Below are 7,675 nucleotides of genomic sequence, written 5' to 3'. Positions count from 1 at the left end.
TCCGCTGAACATTCAGCCTTAATTTTAACTGAACAAAAACAGTTATTCTGGCTGTTTCCTAAAACCTTAATGACACATCATGACTGTTTTGATAAATTACAGTAAATATGTTATAGATTTCTCCTTTTAAAACAATGTACAGACTCATATAATCATAATAGAAGTGTGTGGGGGTGTCTGTACCTGCAGAGACCCTGCAGTCCTCTGTTTGCATTATTATTTTTCTGTGATCAGGACACTTTACCAACCCGAAACATCAGTATTTGACATCCTGATATCTTCTCGGCGTCTGTAATAATTCATCTCATTCAACTCATCTGACTGTTTTGCCTCCACCGACGGTCTTTCACAGTCACTCATGAACAGCTGTAATGTCCTCTGATTACCACAAGATGCTAACAGTCTCATATATGTCCCCTTGGAGGCTCTGTATTTTGACCCAGTTGCTGCACCCCATGGAATCACTGGTTTAGAGATGCTGCTCATCCGCCACATGGTTTCACATTACACGCCAAGCATGAAGGGGAGCCTGTTAGTGCTTCAGCATCCAGCGAGCACGCCTCAGATCATGTTAAAACCTAATCGTTACAGGGGGAGAAAATCATGGAGCGTGTCTTTTATGAGCAGAGGATTGTTTGTTTGAAATTAAAAAATCAATATCGGAGCAGCAAAATAAGATTAAAGAGATTTTTTTAGCGAGGAAGTCGTAAATTTGTCGGGGGGAAATAGGAGAACAAATCCATCAAAGTCGACATCAAAGCTGAGGCGGTTTTCCCTGCTCTCGCTCTGATTGTAGAGATTATAAAGGAAGATGGAAAATTAGAGAAGATTGTCTGAAGTGATTGGCTGATCTTCTCGGAGAATGACCTCAAGTGCTATCCTAGCTGATTCGGAGAGGAGGACAAATGCATCTCGTGTCCTACATTGGTCTGATTAGATTAATAAATCAATCCTGTCCCCACCCGCCCATCAGGTTTTTGCCTGGGCTATTTTTATGAAATGGGTTACAGAAGATCACCAAACTATTTCTGATCATTGACTAATGGCTACTGGACGTGCACTGCTGGAAGAAGTACCAACTATGTACAGCTTTTCTGGTCAACGATGGTGGTGGAAGACGGTGTTTCATTGTGGCAAAAGCAGAAAACCTTTTTGTAATGTAGAAACAAAATGTGCAGTTTTCCAAACCCAGCTCTTATGAGATAAGAACTCATCTGCATATATTCCAATTTAGTGCACAGTGTTACACATCAGCTGCCTCGTGGTGTGTGACAAGAACAAGCCCGCACCTTAACCTCTCTCTTGTATTTCGCTGTCAGGGACAAAGCCTACGTGTTGAGCAGAATTAAAAACGCCTTTCTGGGGGGTTGGGAGATGTTTGAATGATGGTTCAAATAAGGGTTTCTATAGACTCCCTTACGGCTCATCATCGTAGAGACATTCTCTTTACACCACGTTATATTTTGTCCATGTGGATATTGTGAATCCACATGGACGTTCGTTATTTATTATTAGAAACACTTGAGAATACCTGTTTGAAGAGAAAAGCAAACTGCATGTGACAATAATCCATTTCTGTAAAAAGGTTTGTTACATACATTTTTCCACTGTATCACTTAAAGGTCTATTATATAAGATTTCTGGGGATTTAGTGGCAGAACATGACAGATATGGAACAGACAAACCAAACACTGGCTCTAAATAACGCATTTCACATGTCATGTAATTTTCGCAGACACCAATTCAACTGTAGTATAGACAGTTATCAATCTCTGCCAGAACCCTCCACTCTTCATCATATACATCTTCTTCTTATTATTATTATTATTATTATTATCATTACTATTATGTTACCCTTTATTATTCTACACACATGAACCCTAAAAAACCCCAATCAAAATCATTATTAAAATTCATATTATTCACTTATTAATTCATTGAAGTTTTCACATTTTTTGTTTGTTTTTGTTTTTTATCTGTCCTTGTGTATTTTGTCTCAATCTTTTTTTGTCTGTAAAATCACTATTGTATCGTTTTTGCACCAATAAAAACAAAACAAAAACAAAAAAACGTGAGTAATGCCGTGAAATGGTCTTGGTTTGGTCAGGTTCAGGCACAAACACTACTTGGTTAGGTTTAGGATAAGGCCATGTTTGGGGTTACAGTGACTACTAATGTCACATGACAAAAGTCACAGCACAAATGTCACGTGACATACGTAGATCACATGTCACTGAAGCAAAAGTCAAATGATGCATGTAATGCTATGTAACTTACAATTTTTTAAGTAGGTGGTCACAAAGTCCTGTGCTTGGTTGAACCATCCATCCAGCCCGCCTCCTCCATATGTGGTTTTTCTCCCAACTTCATACTACGTCAGCAGCCCAGGGTATCTTACACATGCTTTTTCTGTAAGTCACTTGAAAAGCCTTGTGCATCAGTTTCAGTTGACATTTAGTCCGTATCTGAAAAGACTCTGAGTGAGATGAGGTGTTTGCAATCTGCAAGCTCACCACTAGATGCCACTAAATCCTACATGCTGGTCCTTTTAGGCTGTGGTAGGAAGGATACCCATTGCATCAATGGGAAAGAAAATCCATAATAACCTTTAAATATTCTGTAATTGAAGTGGTTTGAGAGAAAACTTCTGCAGACTTCTGCACCTCCACCTCTTGGCTCTGGACCTCTGGTCTGTCTCAGACTTTGGTCACTCACAGGTCATTTCAGAGAGAGGACATTCCTGCTGGCTGTTCTATAAATTCAGACATGTACGCAGATTGTGAAGGCTTTATTCAATGCCTTAAAATCCTGCAGAAGATCCTGTAACTTTGATGAATTTCCCTTTCCTTTCCTTTGCCTACAGCGACATATAGTAGTTCAAAACACTTGTGTGACACCGCAGAGCTTCGGGCTCATTACGGTCGAAGTCATGGCACTGGTATCGACAAGTGGCAAAGAGGCGTGCTGACAAACAGTGGGGAATAACTTTTGAGGGGGGACAGTGGTGTGTGTGTCATCGCCGCCTCTGAAGCCTGGGGAGCTCTGCCCTGCGGCTGCGAAGCGCTTGAGGCGTCTCTTTGAGAAGACAAGTTGAGGTAAGAGGGACAAGGGTCTTGATGAGGCTTTCCCTGTGAGGAATGAGGTTTCACAGATCAACTGACTCCTTCTGCTTCTGTTTAAACTTGTGGTTTTGATGGCAGGGACTTAACTGAGTGATACCAGGCAGCAGAGAAAGAGGCACAGGGTTATGCATAGGTCCACACAGCTTCAAAGCTCTAATATATAATAATTCAGCATTAAAATGTCTAAAAACACTAGACCTATATATTTTGTTGAGTTGTGTACTTCCCAAATGTTTTCAACATCACCCCCTCCTTCTCCATATGTAGATTTTCTCATTCCTTATACTTCTGTCATACTTACTACAACCACTAGGGGGCACCGCCTATCAATAAACGGACATATCAGTTGGAATAAGCTGTTCAACCAACATGCACTTTTTTCTGGTAAGGACGGGCTGTCCATGATCCCATGATGCTTCAGGACATAACCAAACTACATCTTTTGTTATTGTTTTGATGTGAGAAAGACCCCTAGTGGAAGAACTTGAAAAAAAATTCTTGGTCAACTTCTTTGATTGTAAATGATCACACAAAGTTAAGGTTATTTCTCATGAGAGGTTTCTCTTTTAGTCTCTTCTCACTGGTTTGAAGTGGGTGGGGCTTCGTGAGAAAAAGGTGATTTCACCTGTGGATGGGAGCAACCCATCCGGGTACTTTACTTCACGTCACGTTGCCACACTTTTTTTTTTTTTATGAAAACAGCTCTAATTTGACTGGCGGTCAAGAAAAATTCAGAGGTCTTTGCCAGTTCAAATGCATAAAATAATAAAACAATATTGCTGTTTAGCTATCAGGAGCCCGAATCTTCTGGCCACTTAGGTAAATAATTATGCTATGTCTTTGCAGGTTAACGTTTGTCAATGTTGCATAGAAAATTCTTGAGAAAAAGGGGTCCTTTCAGTCTACTGCCATCAAAGTTGTTGATGAATCTGACTTACAACTACCTTAAATTAAATTAAATCATCAGGTAATGTATTTGAGACATCTGTCACTTTTTGTAATATTAAAACACTTTATATTGCAGTTTTGGTACTTTTAAACCAAATTCCATTCTAAAAGTAAGTGTTTTAAGGCAGGGCCACATTTTTCATGATGAAAACTTTAGTTACACCATCAGTAAGACTCTTTTCTGATTCACTTTGATCTACAGACCCAGTCGGCACGCCTCATTTAATCAGTAACATCACTAACTAACCTGTGATTACGTGTTTGTCACAGACACACATACTGTCTGGATGCTTTTACAGTGCTTGTTTTCATCCAAAGGGACATGAACGTGACATACTCAACCGTTTACCAATCGGGATTGAGCAACATTTCAGTGAGAACCTGATGACAGCTGGTGGATTGTTTCCTCGCTGTCAGTCAAATCTAATCAAATCACATCCACGCAGTCCTGATGAAGCAAATTAGCTGAGACTGTTTGACTGATAAATAGCACCTAAAGATGTTTTGTTTTTCAACTTTGATTGTTGCACATTCGCTCATGAATATTTGATCTTACAGAGAAAAACTTTGATTTGAAGTTACTTTTAAAACCCGAGAGCACGAGAGCAGTCATGCTGACAGCTTGTGACGTCAAACAACCCACTGCATCCTGAAGTTAATTGCTTTTTCTAACTGTACATGCAGCTGGACAGACATTTTGACAAGAGTTGTGGGGAAAAAAATTGTTTCAATGAGTATATCTATGAAATACAGCAATTAAAAAAACGTCTAGCTCATGGTGCTGGGTGACTGGCTGTTGGCCAGTCCAAACTAATAGCCTTATTTTTGCTCTGCAAATATGTGAATAGCCTTTTCCTTCTAATGAGGGCCAGGATGCATGGTGGATGACCCGTGTCCCCCTCCACTCATTATAAAAGCACAGAGTCCTGCAGAAGCTGTAGCTAATGTTCACCTGGCAATTATGACGGCCTGGTGACTGATGGGGGAATCTTCTCCTGTCTGTCCCCCACAAGAGAACTGAATCAAAGGGCCTCGCAGACAACACTTGGAGGCACATCAACGTTGCACTGAGCTGCCATGCAATCGTTCATTTGGAAACGGTTATGTCAGGCCTCGGTGCTGTTTTTAGAAGCTACAGTAGGGCACGCTGGGCTCAGACTGGACATGGAATATCATGTGGTAAACCACAGAGAGCTGCAGGGTAACAGGAGAGGTAGATTTCACCTAGAAGAAAACTGACATATTGATCCCTGTGAGCTCAGACAATGGATCCAAAAATGTTTTTAAGAAGCAACTGTAGACTTTTATTATATATTTTTGCCACATAAAAGATTAACAGATGTTGATGCTTTTTGTTACTGTTGGATTACCTCAGTACCAAATTAATTGTTTATCCAGCTGTTCCTTCCTTTGTTATGCACAAATGCACATTTAGATTACTAGAGGTAATTATGCCCATTAAACTGTAATTTGTTAAGTAGATATTCACACTTGACTTCAAAACTTAAATTAAAGTGCTTACTTCAGTCTGGAGCTTTTGTTTTTACCCTCACACCATCCTGGCCACCAGCACCACCACCTTCAGTCCCAAAATATGTCTCAGTAGTAGCAGTAGTATCGAAAGCTTGCTAACTGGATTTCTATGTAGCTAACATTAGCAGTAGCTAATGTTAGTTGGTGGTGGTTGGTCTGTGTAGCTAATGTTAGTGGTTGGATGATGTAGCTAGTATTAGCGGTTGTTCTGTGTAGCTGATGTTGGTGGTTGCACTGTGGTGCTAACATTAGCAGTTGGTCTTACTTCTAAATATTGAAAATTGATGTCGAGTTCTTGGATGATGGCAGTGTTTTCACAGCTAGAAGGCAAACCTTGAACTCTGCTGTGATGTTGTCTCCCTTCTCTGATTTAAAGACAGAATAATGAAGAAATCTCCACCCAGTGAAAGCATTTTTTCCACTAGAGGCCATAAACTGACGACTGTAAGATTAGCTATGGTCACTCTGAGACCAGAGTGGTGTTGTGAGACTTATGAAGTGTTGTAAAGTGTGCACACTGTGCATAGTAGTATATTGTTCTTAATTTTAAAATTATCCTCATAATAATCCCTATTTTTACTAAACGTATCTGTAATCTGACTACACCTTTTTTTTCTGAAACCATAAAGGAATACAGGTACTTTTTTTGTATCCTAATTACATAATCCTGTTACATGTGATCTGTTACTCCCCAGGCCTGCATGACAGCAGAGCGTAAACACAGGAGACTGTGTGTGATGGTACATAGTATGCAAGAAACCCTTGCTTGAGCGTGACTAATAAGCTTGATTCAGAAGGAGGTTCAATTGGAGGGCTTATTCATTTGTTTATCACCTGATATTTACTGTTTCTGGGGTGAAAATGATCAAAATTGGATTGATCCCCAAACGGCTTCATCGCTGATACACCATGCCTCCAGCTTCAACTGGCCGGCGTGTGAATTTCAAAGCTGCTGTCATCAGTGATTTCTTGATTAGGTGATAATTGTTCTGTTAGCGGGGAGGAATATTGCCAGAACAGGCTGATTTAGTGAATCACGATACTGAAAGAGCGATTGGAGAGGGGTGCAGAGAGGTAAACTACGTGTGAGAGAGGTGGTGGTATGTTGTTCATCCTGTTTCATGTGTGTTTGAGAGACGGCGCGTTAAGCCTGGGTAACTATGGTGTGGGTGTATTCCTCTGTGGCCATGATCTCGGTAATATGATGAGTGAATTCTGAGCAGTGCATCCTGGTTGCAGCTCTTTGTCCCCCCTGAGATCTAATACAGCTTGCTGTAAGTGTCAGCAGCTCTCCTGCAGAACTTGTTACTCTGTTAAGATCTCTTGTGTGCGGCATTCACAGGATAAAGTGGGTGCAGTCACGCGTGGGATGGAAGTGGGGTCGTCAGTGGCTCTAAGCACAGGTGACCCAGAAAAACAAGCAGCAAACCGGGTGCATTTGTAAATGTCTGCGACAGAGGAGAGGACTTTTCCTTGAACGACACTGCCCGGTTGCATAAACCACCTTAAATTTCATAATTAAGTTTGTCCCTTAAGTAAAATATTTCCCTAAGCTGAGGGGTTCACTTAGCAGCGTTGCATAAAGCCTCTTGGGCTGTCTCCTTGCCTAAGTCATTAAACTAAGGCTTTCACAGCAGTTACTGTCATAATACAGCACATTTGCACTTCAGTTACCGTGGTTACGCTTCACTCACATCATTCTTTGATGTTATTAGACTGTTATTCTGTCATGTCTAGAGGAGAACCCTAGATTTGTGAAATTTGCAATCTCTTACTGCACTACACCATGAAAATGTGTATTTATTTATTAATCTATTTATATAATTTTTGTTTTGTGAGTAGCATTAAGGTTATGCAACCCTGTCTTGTATGTTTTAGTTTTTTTGATAAACATAAATATTAACTTTGTATTATGTCATGTTTTAAAATGATAAAATAATGAACCTTACTTTGTAAAATAGCCAAGTATCCAACAACAGCATGATTTCTCACTTTAGGATTTACCTGCAAATGTCTAAAACAGTGGGGAGCACTGATTTATATTATTATAAATGTTCTCTTTTTTTGTTTTG

Source organism: Lutjanus erythropterus, chromosome 8, assembly GCF_056507025.1.
Source record: "Lutjanus erythropterus isolate fLutEry1 chromosome 8, fLutEry1.hap2, whole genome shotgun sequence".
Lineage (NCBI taxonomy): Eukaryota > Metazoa > Chordata > Actinopteri > Lutjaniformes > Lutjanidae > Lutjanus > Lutjanus erythropterus.
This window is presented reverse-complemented; position numbering follows the sequence as displayed.